The following is a 24,419-nucleotide window of genomic DNA, read 5'->3' as shown; positions in this document are numbered from 1 at the left end:
CCCGCTCATCGGGGATGGCGCTGACTTTCTAGTGTATACAGTGGGCTGACAATCATCCGGGTGTTGCGCCTTCTACTTAGATCTACATGCGCGCAGTGGCTGGTGCTCTGTGGTGGAGATCGATGTGTTTCTCAATGGTCTTCTCCTAATTATCGCATGACACCATTGCCCAATTAGAGCTCACACTCACAAGTGAGGAGATTAGGATTATCTCAGTGATTGACGATTTGCCCACAGACAAAGTGCTGGGTTCAGATGGCAGAATTCTATAAACACTATAAATCGATCCGTAGCCCTTACTTATTAAAAGTATGGGAAGAGGCCTTGTCGGGCCATCTGCTGCCTGCGACCATGTGAGAAGACATAAAGGTACTTCTAAAACCCAATAAACCAGCAGAAGATTGCAGCTCATATAGACTGCAATCACTAATAAATTCAGATGCCAATGTGTTTGAGAAGATACTTGCTAACTGACTCATGCCACTGATGACCCATATAATACATCTGGACCAGTCTGGATTAATCCTGGGAAGATTTACCACCCTCAAGATGTATCGCCTTTTTAATATACTGGCACAAATAGACCCCAAAGCCCAATCAATCGCGGCCACATTAGACATACAAAAAGTGTTTGATTCTTTATCTCGGCAGTTCTTCTACAGCATCCTGATGAAGTGTTGGTTTGGCACTGGGTTTATTTCAGAGGTTCAGGTTCTCTATGCGGCTCCAACTGCTAGAATCCATACACAATGGTAATTGACGCACTTGGCAAGGATATCAGTTATCGCCTCTCCCGTTTGCGATAGCTATTGAGTCCATGGCAGATCTTAGTAGGCTTCAACATGCACATAAAGGGGTTAGACTAATGGGCTCACTAATGGGCTCCCCAGATATAGTAATGTGTTATCAGCATATAGGGACATAATATGGGAGGAATCCTGAAATAATTTGGTGCCCCATGGTGCGTGCTATTGCACGGTCTGGTGCACTATACGGACTGTGCTCATACAGCAAGTCCAAGATTTCCCCCTGACAGAGGATACACTTAAGCCACAGGACCTTCATGGATGTGCATGGGCCCCACATCGTATACGATCTCTATGAAAAGACACTCCGAGAACGACGAACCCTATGGTAGCTACATTCCCATCCTGAGGTTGGGTGCAGTTGCTGCAGACCATTCTGAGCAGTATATCTTTACTTAAAATGGTGGTTTTACCAAAACTGTGCAGCTTCTTCCAGAACATACCTATATGGCCAGGCGTCCATTCTCTAAGGAGCGCAATGCTGAAATTGCGAGCTTCCTGTGGCATTCAGGGGCTGTCTGTCTAAAGTGGTCCACTCTTACCAAACTGTATGAAAAGGTGGGCTTGCGGTGCCTGTCTTTAAGCTATACTGGATGGTGGCACAGGCCCAATTTGCTACACACTGGTTTCATTGACAACCAAACCCACCTAAATGTCAAAATTGAGGTTTGCGCCTAGCGATTGACATCCTGTCCCTAGTGATCGCCTACGACTACACATACTTGTGCCAGTTATACCCAGTGAGTGAGACGCTACTAGGGTGGTGGAAAATCGGGGGCTCCTGAAGATGCCCGGCCCTTATCACAGGGACATCACACTTTGGCATTGCAAGCCCCCGCCATTAGATGCAGCAGTGGTTCAGTCCTGGGTAGGGCATGGAATTTTGATGTTGGGAGATCGTCATGTCAATGGCCAGTTTGAGACGGGCGGAATGCTTTTTGCTCTCCACTGCAAATCCGCCCTATGGCTGCAATACTATAGGTTTGTGAGGGGCAGTCCGTACACAATGGCCAGGCTTCCCACTAGAGCTGGCTTCCAGCCTGCTATCGCATATCATGAATGCAGGAGGATGTTGCCTGCAAACGAATTTCTACTACTGCTGCTCACCAAATGGGTCTCCTCTTTCCACAGCCCATCCCCACTCGGCAAGCTACCCTGTGGAACTTAATTAATATTGCCATTGCCCCATCCAACACCCACGAACCACATGCACATGCCCTCTCATGTTAATCAATGATCGCTCACACTGCAGAGATCATACAACATAGATGCCTGTTCACTGAAACATGGTTTACCCCATCTGCCCCACATGTTTCAACATCGGGCTACCCCAAGGCTACTGTATCAAACGTGCCAACCACCCAGGAAGGGCAGAAAGCAGAGTGGCAATCATTCACTGGAGTGATTGGCCATGCTCCATAATTCCCTCTCCCAGAACAAGCACATTTGAATCGCTCACCTGCCAGTTCCCTCTCTCACAAGGAATCCATCTACAGACCACCTCACAGGAGTGACTTTCATTGCAGACATCTCCAACTTGCTCTCTTCTGCCAAATTAGCAGCATCAAATAATGTCTGTTATTTTAACATTCCTGAGTCCCAGGCTGACAACCACACTAAGCATGCTTTTCTCACTGACCGCTTCCATGGACATTAAGCAAATTGTGCTCTCTGCCACACACAACACAGGCAACACCTGTGCTCGCATCACCTATCCCACTTGGCTGGTTTGACCACGCCCCCTTCCATTGTCAGTCACCCACTTGACTACAGCTCACAGTGGTCCGGCTAAATGTCGCGCATTCATAACCTTCCTGGTCAATGAGTTAGTAAAAGCTTTGCAGACTTCCCCACCACAGGGAATGCCTCGGGCCTCCAGGAATTATTCAACAACTCTGTTGTTAAACTGGGGGACACTCATGCCCCCCTAAAATCCAGCCTGGCTAAGACCAAACCATCCACCCCATGGTACACCCCCAAGCTAGCCCTAGAGAAACGGTGGTACAAAAACCATAACTCTGGAGACTTCACCAACCTCAAATCTTTGTGCTCAAACCAGAGGATTCTGAATACCGAGGCCAAAGTAACTTACTACTCCAACTTGAGGCATCCTCTAATGGAAGCAAAGCCCTCTTTTGAAATAGTAAAGCATTGTACCAAACCCTCACACAACCCTGCAGTACCAGCAACGCATGAAAAATGCAACAGAATCAACACAATTTTATTTGAAGAAAATAGACCAAATCCGAGAGACCATCGAATCAACCTCTCAGCATTAGCATCCTCGGCATACACACTGCCCTTCTGGGCCAAATTCTCTCCTCTTTCTCCTGGATGTCCTAAATGATTGCCTCCTTCAAACCTTCTTTCTCCATCATTAAACAATTGACTGGCCTGATGCTCAATGCACTGCTCAACTTCATCAATGCCTCACTGAAGGATCATTACCGGACACCTTCAAGACTGGTCTCGTACAACCTCTTCTGAAAAACATAACCCTAGATCCAGATGACCTGGCCAACTACAGGCCCATTACCTGTCGATTGGCAAAACCATGGAAAAGGTAGTCGGTACAGAACTACTCACCAGAATCGACAACCCCACCTCCTAAATGAGTATCCGTCGGGGTTCGACCCAAGTGTAGCATCGAGACAGCCACCATCCAGGTGGTAGATGATGCCCTCCAAATCACAGTACTGAACTACTGTTAAAAGATGCCAGCACAAATGCTGGCTACCCACACTCTGTACCACTGCCCTCGTAGTAGGTCCGCGCTTTAAAAATAAATTAAAATAATTAAAATGTCGGAGGGTATTGTCCACCTTGTACAAGTTGGTCCTTACTACTGCCGGAAGCACCATCCAAACAGCATTGGCAGGTAAGCTATGGACCTAAACACAAATATCAGATGAAACCTGTCACGCAATGTGCAGGCAAACACGCATGGTATCGCTAAACTCTAGGTTCAGGCTTATAAAGCTGAAGATACTGAATAGATACCACACACCTGTCAGGCTGCAGTGGCTCTCACATGAGGATTGTCACTAATGCTTTGGTTACAAAGCCATCTATATACACATGATGTAGTCTTGTCGCTCACTCCACACATTTTGATCTGGGGTGTGCACCATACTCTCGACCATCACAGATGTGAGGATTTTGGTCCAAGCCAATGCTATGTCTGATTGCTATATTTGACAAAGATGCCCGAGGAATGTATAGGCTTCTAATTTATGTTTATTACTTGCAAAACAATGTGTGTTGGCAACTGGATTAGCCCGAAGACTATGAATAAGACACAATGGTCGTGAGATGTTATTGGGCAAATGGGCGGGATGAACTGTGGACGGATATACAGCCAAAATTAACTCTTCCAAAAGATTTTTGGGAGCCCTTGAAAGCCTACAAGATTAACTCAAGCTGCAGCGAGGTTGCCAACTGTGGGATGTAATCTTAATGCACGTTATATGTTCTAGTAGTCGCTGTGCTGGAAATGGGTTTGGGTCATGGATAACAACTGATCCTACATGATTTACTTGTGAAGCCCACTACCCGATGAGTGCATCAACTAAGACAACATATTTGCAATGCCAATTAACAAAGTTGGAACCAAAAATTCTCTGCCATTTCTTGGAATGAAAATGACTCCCTTTGAAGGTAAACCACCAGGTTTCAATCCCTCCACAAGGCCTAGTGGCAGTTTAGTTAATATAAATAAAGTGACATCTACGGGGAGATTTCAGTCATCTATTGCCAAAGCCCATTTTATGTCTCTTTATAGAACTTGTTTTCCAGTGGCTCTTGCAACTGTCTGAGGTTTAATTACCACTGTTTGGGGTTCAACAACAGGCCTGTCCTAGAGTGTTAACTTTGTCCTCTGCTGGGAGATTTGTAGTTAGGGTGTGGCATTAACAAACTTTATTTTGAAAATGTCATCCAAATCCAGTTATTGGCCATAGAATTCGGGAGGAAAATGGCTGCTTTTTTCATTTCTGAAAAGCTTCTCTGCTGCAGAGCGTCATGGGAGATGGGGGGGGGGTGGTTGTATTTTCTGGGGAGCAGGGGGGCACTTCCTTCCCTGTTGAATATCTTTAAACTCCTTGATGGATTAACCCCAAACCTGTTCCTGATATTGAGTCAAAGCTTCGTGCCCAAGTTGTTTCTCATTTGGTCCATTCTGTCCAGCAGTTTGTGCTTTGGCTTGACAGAATATGGACTTTTTCTCTATGGGGGGAAATGAATGGGAGTAGGCCGAATACGGTATTTTTTTTAGTTTTTGTTCATTTCTTAACGTTTCCATTTCTTACAAACCTTTCCCAAAATATGCAGTCTGCAGGGGGTGGGGTGGACAGGCTGTGATAAACTGTGCAGAAAATATCAGCCAAATACAACCTGCAAGTCTAGACATTGCATTTCCTATGGATCAAGTCCCTCATGATTGCTGCCCTATTATATAAATGGCCTATATTACATACCTGCTCTCATCTTTCTGATGCCTGTATTTGCTTAGATTCACGTGCTTTGCTTATGCCGACATCTAGTGTTGGGTGCAGAGCATTGCATGTCTTGTTTTCGAAGTTCAAAAAGGGACGTCGATATACTATCCCTAGTGTGACGTGTACTGTACCCATGATCCTTCACGTGTCAAGATCCTCGGATTGTTTCGTTTCTGACATGAGGGAGCATGAAGTGTATGCGCGATACAAGAAAGAAAGGTTTAAGATGTCGACATTTCTCCCCTCTTGGAGTTGAAGGTAGGGTGGGCGCATGTGATCGTAGGCAGATGCAAGCATTAGAAACACTATTAGTTATATAATATGTCTTCTGAGGCTTATGGATCTGCTTAGAATCGCATGCTTTGCATAGACTAGCGAGCAGCACTAGGAGAAGGTGGTAGGTTGTTGGAAGGTACAGCAGCAAAAATGTCTCAACACTGCCTGACCCACCTGTGAATCCTCTCTTGAATGTGCATACAAGCAGTAATGCTGTGTGAAATGAACTCCAAGTCACTATTTTTCAAATAGCATCTAATGGTACGTTTGCAATGAAAGCTAGAGTTGCCCCAGTTCCTCGAGTGTGCTATGGTCATGAATGGTAATGTTTTCTTGTACAGAGAATAACCTAATTGGATGTACTTGACAATCCATTTTGAAATAGCAGATTTAGAGACAGGATCTCCTTCTATTCCTGTGGCTAGGGAAACAAAGAATTGACCTGTTTTTCCTGTGGCTTCATTTTGTTTAGGTAGTACATTACAGCCCTCCTGATGTCTAGTGTATGGAGGCTTCTCTCGGCTGACATTTTGTGGGTTTTGGAAGAAAGCTGAAGTTCTATAGATTGATTGACATGGAACTTTGAAATAAATTTAGGAGAAAAACGTGGATGTGTACGTAACACTAATTTGTCCTTGTGAATAATAGCAAACGGATCTTGAACTGAGAGGTTTCAGTTCACTGACCCTCTTCATTGGGGTGATGGCTACAAGAAAAGCAATCTTATAAGTGAGATGTTTAAGACTGGTTTTATGCATTGGCTCAAAAGGATGTCCCATGAGTTTGGCAAGGACAGCATTCAAGTGACATCCGGGAGTTGGGTTTGAAATTGGGGTATAATCTTTTAACCCACTACATAAATGCTTTAACCACTGGAACTTTCCACTATAATGGTGAAAGTGCAGCTAGATGAAATTTAACAGAATTAAAGGCTAATCCTGAGTCCAGAAGATAAAGCAGATTGGGTACTATGTGAAGGTGAGCAGTCAACGGGGTTGATTCTGCTGGTTTTGCACCATAAGACAAACCGTTTCCAGTTGTTTAAATAGTGTCTAGTATTGGGATTACGTGCCTCTTTTCAGATGTCCTTACATCTTTGGGCCAAGTTTAAGTGCCCAAATTCTGTGACTTCAGGAGCTAAGCTGCCAAATGTTCCTGACTAGTTCATCCACAGTGCGTTCCCCTTGGACCGTCTCTGGGGATACCTGGATGCAAAGTTTTGGCATTGTGCATGCTCTTGTGTTGCACAGAGACCTGTCTGGATGGCCTCAGTCTTTGAAGATATGTAGAATGTCTGCATGTAACTGCCATTTGTGCTCTGAGGGAGATTTCATGTTTCTGCTTAGCACGTCCGTTAGACAGTTGTTTCTCCCTGCAACATATTGTGATGGGAGAAGCATGTTTGAGGGCTCAATTCCAGATTTTCTGGGCTAGTTTGACAGACCTGGAGTGTCACACTTGGTTTTTCCCTGTTAGCTGTTGTTGAAACGCGTGTAAAGCTTTGACTCTTTCTACTATTTCTTGCAGGTTGATATGTGCGTTTGATATTGCTTGCATCCAAGCACAGTGCGCGGGTGCGTGGTTTGGTGTGCTCCCCACCCTGACAGCGATTTGTCTTTTAGTGGCCTCTACTGCTGGACTTGTAAATTATTTGCCCTTAAAGTTTTCCTTTGCAGTAATTAAATGAGAGGTTGCAAAACCACGACTAGATCATCCTATAGACTGCTTGTGACCATTGTTTCGCTAACCACTCTTGCATAGGACGCATGCTCAATCGGCCATGTATTAAAAGATAGATGCACAATGCCATCATTTCGAAATTATGAGTGGCCTTTCGTATGGTTATCTGATGGCCAGATACATATTGTGGAACAGTATGTTGTGAACCCTCACATTGGATGGGAATATTATTTATTATTTTGTATTTTTTAAGCGCTCACACAGCACGCGGCGTGTTCCGTTTGAAATATTGCCCCTAGAAAATGTTTTACTGGGAACATGACTTTTATTTTTTTTATTCTCATTGATTGAGAAACCCAACTGAAATAGCAGGTTGATTGTTTCAAATGTTCACTTGACACTTTTGAGGGGGTGTCCCCTTTTTTAGGCAGTCATATAGATAAGGGTACACTGGAATGGACTGTCTGTGCAGGTGGGCTGCAACTACTGTGAGCACCTTCATAAAATACCCTTGGCGCTGAGGCAATGCTGAAGGGAAGAACTTTGAATTGGTAGTGAACTCACCCTACCTTGAACCGTGGGTGTTTGAATCGTGTATCATGTGATGCTGTTGCAACATTCTTCTTGATCTTTGTGGATGGTGGCAAGGTTTTTCTAGAAAGCCGATGGAATATCCATTGGCAACACCTACTGGTCTGTTATGCCCTCCCCTGCATGGGCAAAAAGTGTAATGCAACCCCCCCAGTGGGGATACATGGGAGGGGACTGTCATTTGTTCGAGGGGGGCAGAGGAGCCTCTTGATGCTGCCCTTATGCCCCAACCTTTACCCCGCCAAAACCTGCTTTGATAGGAGGTTTGAACAGTGGTTGATTGACCTTGAGTTGAGTAGTACTGGAGGAGGCTGCTCCAAACTGACTCCTTGGACCTTCAATAACTTGGCCTCAAAAGGAACAACGAGTATTAACACACAAGGTCTATTTGATATTTGCTGTAATGTTTTCAAGGTCTCGTGCTCCTTTTTGTAGTTTCAAGAGTGTCAACTGTTTTACCAAACAGGACAGATTACTCTATTGGCATGTTAATTAGGGTGGCTTGTGTCTGTGGCTTAAAGCCAGAAGTGCGTAGCCAGGAGTGATGTTTTAGTAGGGTACCCTCTGCTACTATTTCTGTAATAGTCTGCTATAGTTTCTGCAGCATCTAGGATGTTTTTTAAGAATATCATGAGCCGGCTGTTCCCCCTCATTAACAATTTTAAGTAATTGTGACCTAATCGATTCTTGAACAGAATCTAAATGGTTTTGCACTGAGTCCCATTGTGCGCTGTCGGAGCTTGCAGGCAACGTAGTGTTTTTAGCTACATGCGTGGAATAGGCTGCTGACATAGCTACTCATTTTCCCTATGGTGTTTCGATGTCTGCTCTGATAAGGGCGACCGTGAAATATGCTCCATCAAAGTTTTATGCACAGCAGTTTGCATCGGTTTCTCGATCACTGTTTGCTGGATGCAAGGTTGTAAGTGCAGAGGGTTTGGACGTGTCAATCCAGAAGGCCCTGTAATGACTACGGCATCCGAGGAGCCGTAGCTGCCTAGGTCTTCCACATCTGATTCAAAAGCACTGGTGGCTGTACCTGGCTCTGCCTGCATGGCGTAGTCCACCTATCGTTTAGTGCAGCTCTTTGAGTATTTTGGGCCAAAATAGCTTGCACGTTGAGTGGTCACAGGGAAGATGGTGGTTACACACATTGTGTGTCTTTTCATGGACAATTTCAATTGCAGGAAGGACAGAGATTAAAGGGAGTTCTTTCCATACGTAAGTGTAAAGGGAAAGGCAGCTAAACAATGGCAACAAAAGGAAAAAGTGAGAGGAGACATTCTCTAGAAGAAGTACATTTATGTTCAATCCCCCCCACTCTCCCTACTGCAAGGCCGAAAGCCTGGTGTAGGCCAAACCCAGCAACGAGATGTTGAGTTTGTCGGAAGTCTTCAGTCGATGGTAGTATAATTTCATCCAACGAAACATGCGTCGAACACTTCTGTCAAGTTGCATTGAATCTAAATATTTATATTTAACAATATCAAAAGTAGCAAAAAGCTACAGACTCTGCATCTGGGCAACCAACCATGATGGCAGAAAAACCCATCTGAAGACCTCTTTGTGAAAGACCATGGGTACAGTCCACGTCACACTACGGATATTACGAATGTGCCCTGTCGATGTCTCTTTTTGAACTTCAAAAGTCTTGCAATCCCATTTCTTGCTTGGACATGCTTTATTTTGAACAGTTATACTTCACTGTTTTGGTTGTTGTTTCAGTCACACCCCTCTTGAGTATAGCCTTCTGTCTGCCATTGTTACCACAAAAGGCAAAGGCGGTATACTTTTATGACTGGACTTGTTCTTGGTTTGTAGCAGGTTGAGGACTGAATAGGTGCTTTAGCCAGAATTCGCCCTTTTGCTCCTGCAGGGCAGACCTTTCGTCACACACCCTTGTTGGGAAATATTCCATTACATAGGTAATTTTCCCTCCAGTTGAATACCCCCAACTTTTTGCTGATGTTTAAACACTATAGTCTGACTTTACCAGAGGAGCACAGCCTTCTGCTACTCTCCTCTGGGCTTTTCGCTCACTTTTTATGGGGAAACTGACATGCCATTAAGACAGTCAGTACTGGGAGACTTTGTTTCCCTTAGTCTCTGTTAATGTTGCAACTTTTTCTGCAACATGTTCCAAGTGCACAATGTAACTTCCAGTATAGTGCACTTCGGTCTTCCTGTCATTTTTGAAGGCCCTAGTAACTCTCTAAGGATTTTTTCTCTGAGAAGTGAAGGTGTGCCTTGGACAGGGCTCGTGGCAGCTTATCTTTTCATATATCTTTTACCCTTTCTTGGCAGATAAACTGCAATTACCGCGTTTGGCACAGTTAGGTGGCCTGGCTCCAAAATAGCAATGCCACAAGGTTTTGTCCTGTCCTTTGGACATCTTGCCCCTTCAGTTTCCCCAGGTCAGTCCTTATTTGGTCATGCATTTTTCCGCAAAGCGCCCAGCTTTCACGGGCTTCTGCATGCCTTGTGTGCATGCCCCCAGGATGTAGGCGGGACCATCTCGTTCCAATACACATCCTAGGTGCCAGAGAGTCTGGAGTGCTGTGAATGATTGGTACACGTATTGTGTGCCTGTATGTGAGCAGATCTCCCATTGGGTCCTCTTTGTTTTGGCGCGAAGGAGATTTTGGATAAGAGAAGGCTCCAAACACCCATGCCATGTCGATCTCTGGCATTCTCACTGAACGAAGGATAGGATCCAAGTATTTTGAAACTAAGAGGCCGAGTCTAGGAACCGCTGGTTACCTGCTGGAAGGTTTGGCACCATGAGCCCGCTGTCGTCCCGCTGGACCCCTCTGTAACTGGTTGTCCTAGAAGGTCTGTGAAGACACTTCAACCCATTGGAATAGTGGGACCAACTAGTCTTGGCACCTTCATCGGAACCTGCAATTAAGCCTTTTCGGAAGTGTCCATTGGCCAACCAGTGGGCTGACCAGTTTTTCCCTGATACCACTGCCGTTTTGAGGAGGCCCTTGAAACTTGGTACATCGTAAGCTCTGTTCACGGCACTCATACCGAATTTCGTTCACTTGGTGTTCCTAGGTCTGGAGTAAAGTGAGTGTGCCCGAACAGGAGTACACGCGGTTACCGTGTGGCCTAGCCGTGGTGACTAACTTTGCAAGTTCATTGTAGCTGTGGTCCTTGTTCCCTGAAGCCTGCTGAAGCGGAACTGGCCTGATCCATCCACCAGGAGCAGAGAAATCACCACTGTCCCATTTTGGAATCCATGCTGTATCTTCGTCGCTGAAAGACACAGAACCGTGAGATTGACGCATTTGAACCTGCAACCAAAGTGGACTCGACAGCCAAAGTTTGGTCCAGGAGTCGGTGAGTAATTACAACCCTTGCTGGTGGCCCCTAGTGCATCCATTCATTTTTACACACAAGTGGCCCCTGAGGGCGCTTCTCCTTTCCATTGCTAGTGTGAACTAGCGAACTATTACTAACTCTTGGAATCGACTCTGCCCTCAAGTGGAGGCCATCCTCAGAATAGTGGGAACCTATTCTGCATCACCTCATCTACCTTCCTGAGCTGCTACAGCCTCCACAAAAGACCCTGTTTTTCCAATTTGAACTACCGCGTGCGCCAGCTTCGCAAGTATATTTGAGCACTAGGCTCCCCTCATTTTAGGGATTGGACTGCTAAGCAGGAAGAGGGTAAAAAGTCGAAAGATAAGGAGGGTGGTGGGGAATCTGATAAAACGTCCTCCCAAAAGAGCCACAAAAAGGTGGTGAGCCACAAGAGAACATCCAGGGAAGTGGAGGTTATCCTTCAAAACAGAACTCTGCTCACAGTAAGTCTCCCTATGTCCCAAGACCCAGTGGATCTTGTGTGGCTTGTGGAGGAAGTGACTATCTGAAGGGGGGGGACTCCAAATATTAGGTCAAAACCTTGGGGGTCCACTCTGCTAATCTGGCCTCTTGCTCCTATGAGGAAGAGATTACAGGGGCATCCTTCTCCTCGGGCTCCTTCCCAGTGTGATAGATTCTGAGGTTGTTTTAGTTTCCCTGGGTTCCTGGGAGCCTAAAGTCTCAGATGCTTATGCTAGGATTCCTGATAATACCAAGCACTACTTTAAGAACGGCGTGCTGATCAATGGCGTAGATGCTCCTACCCTTAGCGATAGTGGGTGCAGCAGGACTGCAGTGGACTCTACCTTGGTAGAGCCAGAGGAAGTTACCAGAGCTCCGCCGTTACCTACTAAGTTGGCTGATGGCCCACCTCAAGTTCCCAGTTATACCTGTAAATCTTACTATAAATGGTACAGCAGTCAGGATTCCAGTGAGCATTCAGAGAGATGTCCCAGGGAAGGCCTTGCTGAGAAATGATCTCAGAGCTTTAGGGCTTGTGGGAGAGACCCTGCACAAGGTCACAAACAAGGGCTGCGCTGGCCAAGACCACTGCCTTGCCCAAGGGCAAAGCCAAGGCTAAAGGAGTCAAGTAAGACAGAAGAGGGAAAGAAAATATTCCCCCTAACTCACCTACCAATGAGGTGGAGGTAGTTGGTGAAACACCTGGACTTGAAGGAGTAAAGGTGTTACCTGAAGTATTTGATCCCAATGACCATCCTGAACTAAAAGATTTGTTAGTAGAAGGTGGTCCTGACCGAGAAGAATTCAGTAAAGGCCAACATGAGTGCCCATCTCTGGAAGGCCTAAGGAGACCGGCCTGCTCCCAGCTGGAAGGTGAACCTCCTGGGAAGCACAGGATTTATTGGGAAGGTGGGCTCCTCTATAGTGAGCCTGCAGAGTTTACAGAAGGAGACTATAGGAGGTTGGTGGTTCCCCTTGCTGTAAGACCCTTCGCCCCCCCCCGCCCCCTGCAGCTGGTGCATGAAGTGCCCCTTGGTGGTCACCTTGGTATCAAGGAACCAAGCAAAGGTTATCCATGCATTTCTACTGGCCCAAGATGTGGGTGCAAGCAAAAGTCACTGCAGGAGTTGTGCCCCCTTCCAGTTATCTGGTAAGAGTGGCACAACAATCCAAGCTCCATTGGTACCACTCCCAGTTGTGGGGGTACCATTTGAGAGGGTAGGGATCGGCATTGTTGGCCCCCTTGACCCCCAGACATCATCGGGCAATAGGTTTAGCCCGGTGCTGGTTGACCATACAACCAGGTATCCTGAGGCATCCTATTGAAGACTGTTACTGCCAAATCAGTTGCAAAAGCTTTACTTGGCATATTTACTAGGTTTGGCTCCCCTAAAGCTGTGTCTGATAGGGACAGCAACTTTATGTCAAAGTATGTGAAGGCCATGTGGAAAGAATGTGGTGTTACATATAAGTTTTCATCCATATGTCGCCCCCAAACTAATGGTCTCCTTGAAGGTTTAACAGAACCTTAAAAAGCATGATTGGGGCAAGCACTGGTGAAACATTGGTATGACCAGAAGGCTTCCCTCATCAATTTCACACAGGGTCAGCAAGTTCTGATCATGAATCCTATAAGGCCTAGGGCTTTGCAGGGCAAATGCTCGGGCCCTACTGTGGTGGAGTCACAGGATGGGGGGGGGGGTCAACTCTTTAGTGGACCTTGGAAGGGCTAGTCAAGCTCAGTGTTCTGTAAATAGGCTGAAGGCTTTCATCCCAAGAGTTGAAATAGCTGCACTGCTGCTGGCTTCAGATGTGCAGGAGGATGAGGAGTCAGAACCTTTCCCTGACCTGTCCCAGGGCAGCCCTTCAGACAGTTCCATTGAGGGTGTCCAAGTGGCCTCTCAACTGACTGACTGATCAACAAGCTGAGGTGAAATTTACTGAGGCAATTTTCCCCCTTGTTCTCAGTCTCCTGGTTTGACAGCTTGGTGCAAACATGACATTGACACAGGAGACCGTGTACCTTCCAAAAGTAGGGGATACAGGATGTCAAACAAAGTAAGGTCTTACATTAAGACAGAGGTCAACAAGATGTTGTATCGTGGGGCGATTAAACCCTCCAGTAGTCCTTGGTCCAGCCCTGTGGTTTTGGTTTCAAAGGCAGGCACCTCTAAATTGAGGTTCTGTTGGATTACAGGGCTCTGAATGCTGTCACCAATACAGATGCACACCCCTTGCCTAGAACAGATGTGCTGTTGGATACTTTCGGTGGCCTCCAAGTACCTTGGCACATTTTGACCTCACTGCAGGCTATTGCCAAATAGCCCTTGCAGAACATGCCAAGGAGAAGACGGCTTTCTCAACACCAGAGGGTCTTTACCAGTTCAGGGTAATGCCTTTTGGGTTAAAGAATGCCCCTGACACTTTCCAGAGGCATGTGAATCATGTCCTGTTTAGGTTGTGGACCCATTTGGTGCATGCACCCTTTAGACCCATTGATCTTGTATAATGTGTATAGATAGGATTGTATTGGTTTAATAGTAAGAAAATCACAGCAATACTGTGTGAACTGCAAAGGCCTTGGAATTGTATTTATTTGTATTTTGGATAGATATACCGAACTGGGAGTGATTTGTAAGTGTCCTTTGCTCTGTGTGCTCATTGAGGTATTTCAGTCACCCTCACCCCTCCTGAGACCTAGTCTTGACCGCCGCCAAGCTATCTTGATTGGTCTGGCTTGTCCAGAAGGTTACCCTGTTCCAAAAAACTAAGCTAGTCTCCTGAACCTCTCCCCAAAAGGTTAAAGTTCAGAAATCCATCTTAACAACCCTTTTTTTTCATTTCTGCTAAAGGGTGAATGTCCTGCAACGAGTAAGGTAGTGATACTGATGAACCTAACCGTTTGCAGTTTTTACCTAATGTATTAGTATTTTTCCCTAATTGTATTCGTACTACTTGGTGCAAATTTGCACACTTTCAGATTCAGGGGTGAACTGGTTGTTTGTGTGAAGTGGAGTGCTAGACTATCTGTAATGGGATAAAGGGTAGAGCCCCGCAACCTGTTGCAAAAGGACTGGACCAGGCAGCACCCAGTGCCGGATTACCAAATGGGCAACGTAGGCACCGGCCTATGGGCCCCACTCCTCCTTTTAGACGCCCACAACCATGGATCAAAATAATATTGATTAGATCTTGAACGACAATTACAATCCAGTGTTCTTAAATTGTTTCCAAAAGATAGAAAACAAATGAATCCACTCCAACTTTACATTATAAACTCTATAGAGAAAAACTGTATTAATGTAATGTACCCAAGACAGACAGGCATATTCCCATAACAGTCTCTTAAAAGCTCATCTTCTGGCAGCTGTCAGTTAAAGATATGGTGCAAACTACGCACGTGTAATGTACAGTAGTGCTGGGCTTCCATCTAGCGGCCGACGTGAAATCTACTTAGTTCAAGGTTATCCCACTCTAGTGCTGTGTGTGCATGAGAACCCTCCAGAAACATAGCTTTCTGTGAGTTAGTGTGTCGCGAGAGTTCCCGCCGACTCCAGACCATAGAATATTGGCGAGTAGAAGCTCCGAGAACAGTGGCGTGTGTGTGTGTGTGTGTGTGTGTGTGTGTGTGTGTGTGTGTATATATATTTCTGAGGCTTGTGGAATCTGCTTAGATCACATGCTGTGCATAGGCCGACATCTAGTGGAAGCTGCGGAGTATTAGTTTGTTTTTCGAAACTCGAAAATGGGCGTCGACACAGGCGTGCCAGTAATACTATCCCTAGTGTGACGTCCACTGTACCCAAGATCCCTCACGCGTCTAGGATCCTCAGATTGTTTTTTTCCGCCATACTGGTCGGAAGCATTTTGCGGAGTCCCCTGGCCTTAGCCATACTTTTGCTTATAATCTAAATTTATAATTCTTTGACACCCTTCCCCACCCCAACGTCGACCCTCGACACTTGACGACGGCTGGAGAAGATATCGACCGTCGGCTGCTGCACGGCGGATCTGGGCCTCGGAAGGCCGCTGGCCTCGGCCCGGGCCTGGTAGGCTGCTGGCCTCGGCCCTGCAAGTAGGGAGAGTGGGGGGTGGTACATACTCTTCACTCTTGGTATATAGGTACACCTTATATATTTCCTACACTTACCAGCCCGCTGCCTCAAGGTGCGTATGGAGGGTACCCCTTTCCAATTCTGCCCCAAGTGCAACCGCAAATACCCTTGGGTCGACAGGCACGCCACGTGCAATCTCTGCTTGCCGAGGGACCACCCTGAAGCGAACTGCAGAGCGTGTAGTAGGTTTAAACCTAAGACACTTAAGGACCGTTCGACAAAGCGTTGGGCCCACCACGCCAGGCAGGCGGCCATGGCAGCGGAGGGCGCCTTCAGCGATGGCAGCGACGCCGTACTTTCGGACGGCGAGGGCATTACGGCGTCGAAAGACAGCCGAGCGCAGGTCCCCGACCTCGGAAGGTCGTCCGGCAGGGCGGCTATGGGGAAGACCCCCGGCGACGCAAGCGCTACACACCCTACACACACTAAGCACACTAAGTCCAACCGAACCTCGACGACGTCGACTTCTCGGAAAGAGGCACAGATAGAACGGTCCGACTCGGTGTCCTCTGGGCGCTCTCGATCGAGATCGCCTCATGACGCTAGGCAATCATCCACTCTTGCCAAGAGTGCCTCGCTCCCTAGACTAACGGAAGTTCGATCGTCGGAGGACGAAGACGACTTCCACCCCCAGACCGCGCTCCAAGAGACGGAGCCCGCAGTTAACACCAGCGAGGCCCCACGCTCGAAAAACACAGATACCTCTTCTGATCCTCGACGCCAGGCGTCGAAAGTCTCCGGGGCCTCCAAGGGACAGGGAAAACATTTTTCCACGCACGGGGAGGGGGGGAAACACCGGAAAGCACATTCTTCCACTCCTGTAAGACCATCCTTCCCCCCCGAAGCAGACAGACAAATACAAGTCTACTGAGAGATCAACATCCAGCAAGGGTACCCTTGATAAGTCCCCTAAATTGCCTACTAAAGTCATCCCCTGTTCCAAAGAATGGTCCAGTGAAGACATAGACAGGGTCATGTCAAGGATGTCTTCCTTGGCAGATTTTTACGACAAAAATCCAGAGCATTTCCTCTCGTATGACCCTCAGGGGGCCACACCCTAAGGTTCCACTGATCCTATCCCCCTAAGTAAAAAGGCCCGGTTCGAAAGACCTGAACCCTTTGAGGTGCAGCCTTACTCTACTCCATACTCTACTCCACACCCCAGGTACCAAGGAGAGCCTTTCCCTGAGGGGGACCAGGAGTTTGAAATTATGGAGGAACAAACCGGGACGGAATACTATGCGGATGATGAGGACCAGGAGGAGGGAGAAGATGAGCAGGAAATTTACAGAGTAGATTCCCCGGTAGAGAACGAAGCCCCAATTACCGACTCACCAGTCGATAACCAGCCCCTCCTTAATGAGGTTCTCGCTCGCGCGGCAGAACATTTTCACATCGACACCCACGGTGTACAGGAGGAAAGGGACTTCGCAGAAGAGTTGGTGGGAGAGAGGAGGCCGGTCGCTCAGACCATCCCTATCCTTAAATCCATCCAACGAAGAATAGATCCGTCCCTGGTGAACCCAAACCTCACCAGAGCAGTCAACCCCAGGGTCGAAAAACTTTTCCGGGCAGCCCAGTCTGACCCTCTCTATATAAGAGGACATCTTAAACCAGACTCCCTAGTTGTTACCAACACTCGGAAGAGGGCTGGAACACCCTTCTCTTCGTCAGAAGCTCCTCCCGACAAGGAGAGCAAGAAACTTTACGGGTTTGGCAGGAAGGTAGCCTCAACGTCCGCCTACCAAGCAAGGATTGCTAACTCCACCACCCTGTTGGCCAGCTACAACTGCCATCAATGGGAAGAGGTCGCGGCACTCATAGCCTCTGCTCCTGAACCGTTAAAGGGCCAATTGGCTTGGATCTCGGCAGAAGGGAGAGCCGTGTCTGGTTGCATATTGAAAGCAACTTTCGACGCCGCGGACAACGCAGGGAGATTGATAGCAGTTATCAAAAGACATGCGTGGTTACGGCAGTCGGGGTTCAAAACAGAAACTCAGGCTTCATTAATAGACAAGCCGGTGGAACCCGATCTATTGTTTGGGAAAGCGGTCGAAGATGCACTGAAAAACGCCAAGGACGAATACGAAACACTGAAATCCCTTGGCCAACTAACCAACAAACCCCCTAACCAGAGGGGGAACAGTAATTTTTGTCGCCCACGCGGCCAAAATTCACAAAGAGGCAACTATGCCCAGGGACAGGGTACACAGTGGAACAGCCAGCAGTCTACCCAAAGTTACGGCAGGGGTAACAAAAGCAGTCGTGGGAGAGGCAGAGGCAGCCCCAACAAGGGAGGTGGCACGCCTCCACCAAAGCAGTGACGCTCAGTTCAGGGTCCCTTCTCACGCAACCCCAGTAGGGGGACGCATTTCCAACTTCACCCAGGCTTGGGAAGGGATCACCTCAGACAGATGGGTGCTGTCAACAGTGTCCACAGGATATTGTATAGAATTACTGCAGCATCCCCGGAACCATCCTCCACGACAGAGTACACTCCTTAGAACATCAGAAGATCCTTCTCGAGGAGATCGCCATTCTGCTAGAAAAGGACGTGATAGAACTCGTCCCAGGACACCAGGTAAACAAGGGTATCTATTCAACTTACTTCCTTGTGCCAAAGAAAGATTTGACAATGCGCCCAGTATTGGATTTACGGCCTGCCAACAAGTATGTCAAGCCCCAAAAATTCCGTATGACCACGCTACAAGAGGTAATCCCCCTCCTAAAAAAGGGGATTACATGGCAACCTTGGATATGAAAGATGCTTATTTTCATATTTCCATGCTCCCGGCGCACAGAAAGTACTTGCGCTTCAAGGTGGACAGTCGCCACTACCAATTCAAGGTACTGCCCTTCGGAATAGCTTCAGCACCAAGGGTATTCACCAAGGTACTGGCGGTGGCAGCTGCACACCTACGCAGGGAGGTAATCCCAGTGTACCCTTATCTGGATGACTGGCTCATAACGGGGGAAACCCCAGGAATTTGCAGGACAAACATTCAAAGGACTATCAACCTCCTCCACGAATTAGGCTTCTCAATCAACGAGAAGAAGTCAAGCCTGGTGCCAAGCACCTCAAAACAGTTCCTAGGAGCAATCCTAGATACTCAGAAAGGGTTGACCTTCCCTTCGGAAGACAGAATTCGGAATATACTACTGCAAATTCCACATTATCAGTCCGGTCAACAAATAACGGTACGCAAAGCAATGCGGTTACTGGGCATGATGGCGTCATGCATTTACCTGGTCCCCCACGCGCGACTGCGCATGCGTCCCATGCAGGAATGGTTGGCAAAACAGTGGTCTCAAGCAAGTGGTCAGTGGGACGATCTAGTGGTCGTTTCGCCAACACTTGTACAGAGCCTACACTGGTGGACAAGAGAGAATCTCGCAAGGGGAAAACCCTTTTACGATCCCGAAGTACAGGCAGTGGTGACTACAGATGCATGCCTGACTGGGTGGGGAGCTCACCATCTCCACCACACAGCTCAGGGTCTCTGGTCTCACTCAGTAGCCAAGAACCACATAAACCTGCTAGAGCTTCTGGCAGTATTCGGAGCGCTTCGGGCGTTCGAGCCCCATCTATTAAACTTGTCGGTGCAGATCCGGACGGACAGCACGAAAGCCATGTTCTATCTGAACAAGCAAGGAGGGACTCGTTCGCCAAATCTGTCCAAGCTTGCCCAGAAAATCTGGATATGGGCACTCAGACGGAACATCTTCCTGTCATCGCAACATGTTCCAGGGGAGCTCAATTCCCTAGCGGATGCTCTAAGCAGAAACTCCCTCCCAGAAGAACACGAATGGGTCCTTCACAGAAAGATCGTAGAAGATCTCTTCTTTCAGTGGGGTTTCCCCACTATAGACTTATTCGCCACAAGCGAAAACAAACAATGCCCAGGATTTGCATCCAGGTTCCCCCAGCCACACTCCCAAGGGAACGCCCTGTGGATGAACTGGTCAGGGATGTTTGCGTACGCTTTTCCACCAACTCCTCTCCAGGAAGGTGGTGTACAAGATGAACAAGGAATCGATGACGCTCATCCTAGTTGCTCCCATGTGGGCGAGACAACCATGGTTTCCACACCTACGCAGGATGGCGGTGTGCGAGCCCATCAAACTTCCAGCCTGGTACAACCTACTGTCCCAGCAACAAGGTCAAACAGTGCACCAGCAACCCAACTCAATGAAACTGGCAGCATGGCTCCTGAGGTCATAGAGTTTGGACATCTCAATTTACCACAGAGGTGTATGGACATCCTAAAAGAATCCAGGAAACCAAACACAAGGCACTGTTACTTTGACAAGTGGAAGAGATTCGTTATTTGGTGCCAGAATAAACAAATCAACCCTGTTGATTGCACTCCTTCCAACATTGTGACATACATGCTCCACCTGCTGGATGCAGGATTGGTTTTTAACTCTCTGAAAGTACACCTGGCAGCCCTCTCGGCTTACACCACATCCCATAACAGGGTGTCGTGGTGGAAAGTACCAGTAGTTAAAGCCTTCATGGAAGGAGTAAAGAGACTTCACCCTCCTATTTCGAACCCACCGCCAGGATGGGACCTTAATGTGGTGCTAGCTAAGCTCATGGGCCCCCCTTTCGAACCCATGCATAAAAGTAGTCTCAAACACCTGACTTATAAAACAGCCTTCTTAGTAGCCATTACCTCTATAAGAAGGGTCAGTGAAATTCAGGCTCTGTCAGTGCAGGATCCTTTCTTTACTATCCACAAAGACAAACTGGTTTTACGCACACACCCTAGGTTTTCACCTAAATTTATATCAAAGTTCCATGTAAACCAGTCCATCGAGCTTCCGGCTTTCTTCCAGAACCCGCAAAGCTCGGCTGAGGTGAAACTACACACCCTAGATGTGCGTAGGGCGGTCCTCTACTATGTAAATAAAACCAGACTGCTAAGGAAAACAGATCAACTGTTTGTCTCCGTAGCTACAGGCAGAGAGGGAGATCGCGTCTCTAAAGGCGCTATCTCGAAGTGGATTATCAACTGTATACAGCTGTGTGACTCTCTTTCTGAGAAAACTCTGCCTTTTACGCCAAGAGCCCACTCTACTAGAGGCATTGGGGCCACTCTGGCTTTCATTGCAAATGTTCCCCTCGACACCATTTGCAAAGCAGCTACTTGGAGCTCTATTCACACTTTTACTCAGCATTACTGCATTGACACTCATTCCAAGACAGATACACAAGTGGGACAAGCGGTTCTAAGACACCTGTTTGCTCATGACCCTTCTCACATCCCACCTCCTTCTGGTACTGCTCGCTAATCTATGCACAGCATGTGATCTAAGCAGATTCCACAAGCCTCAGAAGGGATACATTACTCACCGTAATCGTATTTCTGATGCTTGTATCTGCTTAGATTCACATGCGACCCACCCTTCCTCCCCTCCGAGAGAAGGCGCATGATTGCTTGTAGTCTTACCTTTCTGTCTATCTGCTTGGATTATCTGTACTCGCGCTACTCCTCATGCTTCCTCATGTCAGAAAAAATACAATCTGAGGATCCTAGACGCGTGAGGGATCTTGGGTACAGTGGACGTCACACTAGGGATAGTATTACTGGCACGCCTGTGTTGACGCCCATTTTCGAGTTTCGAAAAACAAACTGTAATACTCCGCAGCTTCCACTAGATGTCGGCCTATGCACAGCATGTGAATCTAAGCAGATACAAGCATCAGAAATACGATTACGGTGAGTAATGTATCCCATATCCGACGTCTGCATTACTGCAAGTTAGATTTTCTGAGTTATAATGAAGTTTGATTAACTTCACTGTCAAATTTAGCTGAACAAATCTTGTTCAGGCACTTTTACTCCTTTTTGGCAGAGATTTAAGATTTCTTGTGTAATAAATGTGTTGGTTGGTAAAATTAAAAACGTATAAAAAGATTGCAGGGGGGGCTCGAAATTTCGACTGCCTAGGGGCCTCTACAGGGTTTAATCCGGCACTTGTCCTACCAGTATATGCCTGCATGCCTAGTGGAACATGCTTGTGGGCTCCCAAATGTGGTGGAGGTGCGCAGAGAGTGCTAAGCCACGGACTGAGAGCCAGCAGGTTCCCTGCTCCCACTTCAGTTCATACACCCACAGAAACGTATGAGGCATAAAACCTCATAGAAGGGGACATACCAGGGCTCTGAATCTTCGACAATCTGAAGGCATCAGCCAGAGATGACTGAACAGTCTCTCCCTGCTTACGTGAACGCACTACCAGGGAGGCCAAGCAGAAGAGGATGCAGAGGGCCTGGACGGCCAAAGATAATAGGTTACATTTAAATTGTGTGAATGCTGTGGGATGGATCAGAATTGGGGGCGGGGCAGAGGGGTTTAGTCTGGAGGCTACAGAACAGTTCAAACGACCATGGGCGTACTATGGGGTAAATAAGTGCCAGTTGGACAAATTGGGGGGGATGGGACATTTCTGGGTGCAATCAGCGAGATGGGGCAAATTGGGAGCACCGAGTCTCATGTAGATCTACTTTGGGGGGTGGGGGGGTGGAGAATTGGCCTTTTAAGTATTATAAGGTTTCCCCCAGGGAACTCCTCAAGCCCTTTTGGTGTTTTTTTAAATCTAATTTCTCCCAAAAATGCACGATTTTGGTCCTTCCCAAACGCCCTGAATCCCCTGAATGGTTTCAGGCTCTCTTGGCACGCGGCTCATGCTGAATTGTGGACGCCACTCGTGCCGCTCCGCTTTGAGACTACACGGGCCGCCACTTGTGAGGTAGAGACCCAACATCTATTCTTTCTATAGTGTTGGTGCTCACAAGTTCACGTTTCCATCGGTCCAAAAGAAACTGATCGCACCCTGCATTAGGCCTAAAGAATCTCAAGTGAGCATTCCCAGCAATGCAATCGCAAGGTAAAGTGGACGGCCTCTGTCATCGCAACTGACGTTTTATGCAATGTATTTTTCTGATTATAATCTTCTGTCAAATGCACGCTTACATGTGGAGTTTGCTATTCCCGATTTTCTTAATTTGGTTTTCATTTTTAAGATTAAAAATGAAAACTGGTCAGTGAATACAAATTTGCGCAATTAATCTGCAAATTTAACTTGTTTTTTTTCTTTCACAGTCAACCTGATTGGCCAAGATACGATGGGATCTCTTTGTTACTGGAATCATTGGCTATCTCCAGCAGATTGGCGGAAGTGCCCATCCTCAGTCACCCATCCCCTTTGGTGTCTTTTTAAAAATATGTATATCTATTTATGTACGTACATCTTTCACCAGTAAACGCTAGTGCATCAGTGCATATGGGGAAAAACCGATTTTGTCTATTCAAAATGAATTGAAATATTTTGAAACCTGTGAAAATAAACCAATATTAATGAGTCCTGACTTGTGATTGTTATAGAAATGTAATGTTGCTGTTACTCTACAACATAAATAAAGAGGCCACCACATGGACTTATGCAAGTGCAATGCATGTGTTGGTTGTGTATTGCTAGAAGTCAAGCTGCTCTTTGCAGGCTCCCATCACCTATCCGGCACAGCGGTCCAATCTTTCATTTTAACCACGGTCATTGGTTCTGTTGCTCTGTCACTCCCATTAGACCCTCTACTGCCCACTCTTCAGGTCAGAGCTCAGTGTTCAACCTGCTCATGGCCTGAAGGAGAACCCTGTTTCAAGCTTTAGGACTAGCTAAGGCTGAGCTGAAAAAGTAAACGACTTGTAGGGTGGTGTGGTGTGACTTCATGAAGCAAGTGTCTGTCCAGAGTGTCTGGGTATTATCCCAAAATTCAACCTCCCCAACCATTTAATTCCAGTGTTTGCATCTCCATGTGGCAGCTAGGCTCAGCAGCAGCACCTGTTGCTGATCTTCCAGCTCAGGAGCGGGTCTCTCCCGACAGTCCAGAAGCAAGGCCTCCTCCTGAAATTCTACTGTGGAGAACTCCCTTTTGCAGCGCAGCTGGTCCTGGCTTGCACCACTGGTTCATGCTTTGGAGTGGTTGGTGGAAAGGTCACAGAACATCTTAATGTCCCTCTAGTTCCTCAATTGCGGTTGCAGGGGGTTCTGACATGACCTCCGGTGGGTTTATATTCATTGCATCGAATTAAATGGCATCGAAAGCCTTACCATCAAAAAACAATGCATAGAAAAAGCATCAAATGCATTTTTTCCTTTTTTTAAATGGGTGGGGTCACCACAACCCCCCCCTTTTTTGACCTTTAAAACCAGTTATAATTAAAATAATCCCTTCTCCTTAAAAAAAAGTGCATTCAATGCTTTTTTTTTTTGTTAATGCATTTTTTTCTATGGTAAGGCATTCAATGCTATTTAATTCGATGCAATGACTAGATACCCCTCCGGTGCACATGGAATAGGCTTGGGTCCACTTTGCTCCGATTCGTGGCTCTTGAATTGGGTGGCATGGTCCAAGCATCCCAGCTTCCCAGGCCTGAAAGGCATTGCGTTGTTGGACTCTACCATAACTCCTATCCCCCCCACATGTGTACAGACGGATAAATGATGCGGGGGGTCGGGGGGAGAAACTGAAAAAAGGCGACAACCCATGCTCTGTCATAGATTCAAATCTCCAGACTTTGATATCAGTGCCCCCCTGGTCCACTAGCCATGGTGAGAGTAGC

General features: G+C 47.0%; 1 protein-coding gene across 1 annotated transcript in view; it reads left to right on the top strand.

Annotated features, from left to right (window-relative positions):
• The window catches only part of GLRX (glutaredoxin), a 127,176-nt gene extending 104,016 nt beyond the window's left edge, over window positions 1-23,160 (top strand). Inside the window, exon 3 of the mRNA XM_069627652.1 lies at window positions 22,902-23,160. The gene's annotated coding sequence lies outside the window, so the exon portion shown is untranslated. The remainder of the gene's footprint in view (window positions 1-22,901) is intronic.
• The last annotated feature ends 1,259 nt before the right edge of the window (window positions 23,161-24,419 follow it).

Source organism: Ambystoma mexicanum, chromosome 6p, assembly GCF_040938575.1.
Source record: "Ambystoma mexicanum isolate Mex_15411 chromosome 6p, UKY_AmexF1_1, whole genome shotgun sequence".
NCBI lineage: Eukaryota > Metazoa > Chordata > Amphibia > Caudata > Ambystomatidae > Ambystoma > Ambystoma mexicanum.
This window is presented reverse-complemented; position numbering and strand designations above follow the sequence as displayed.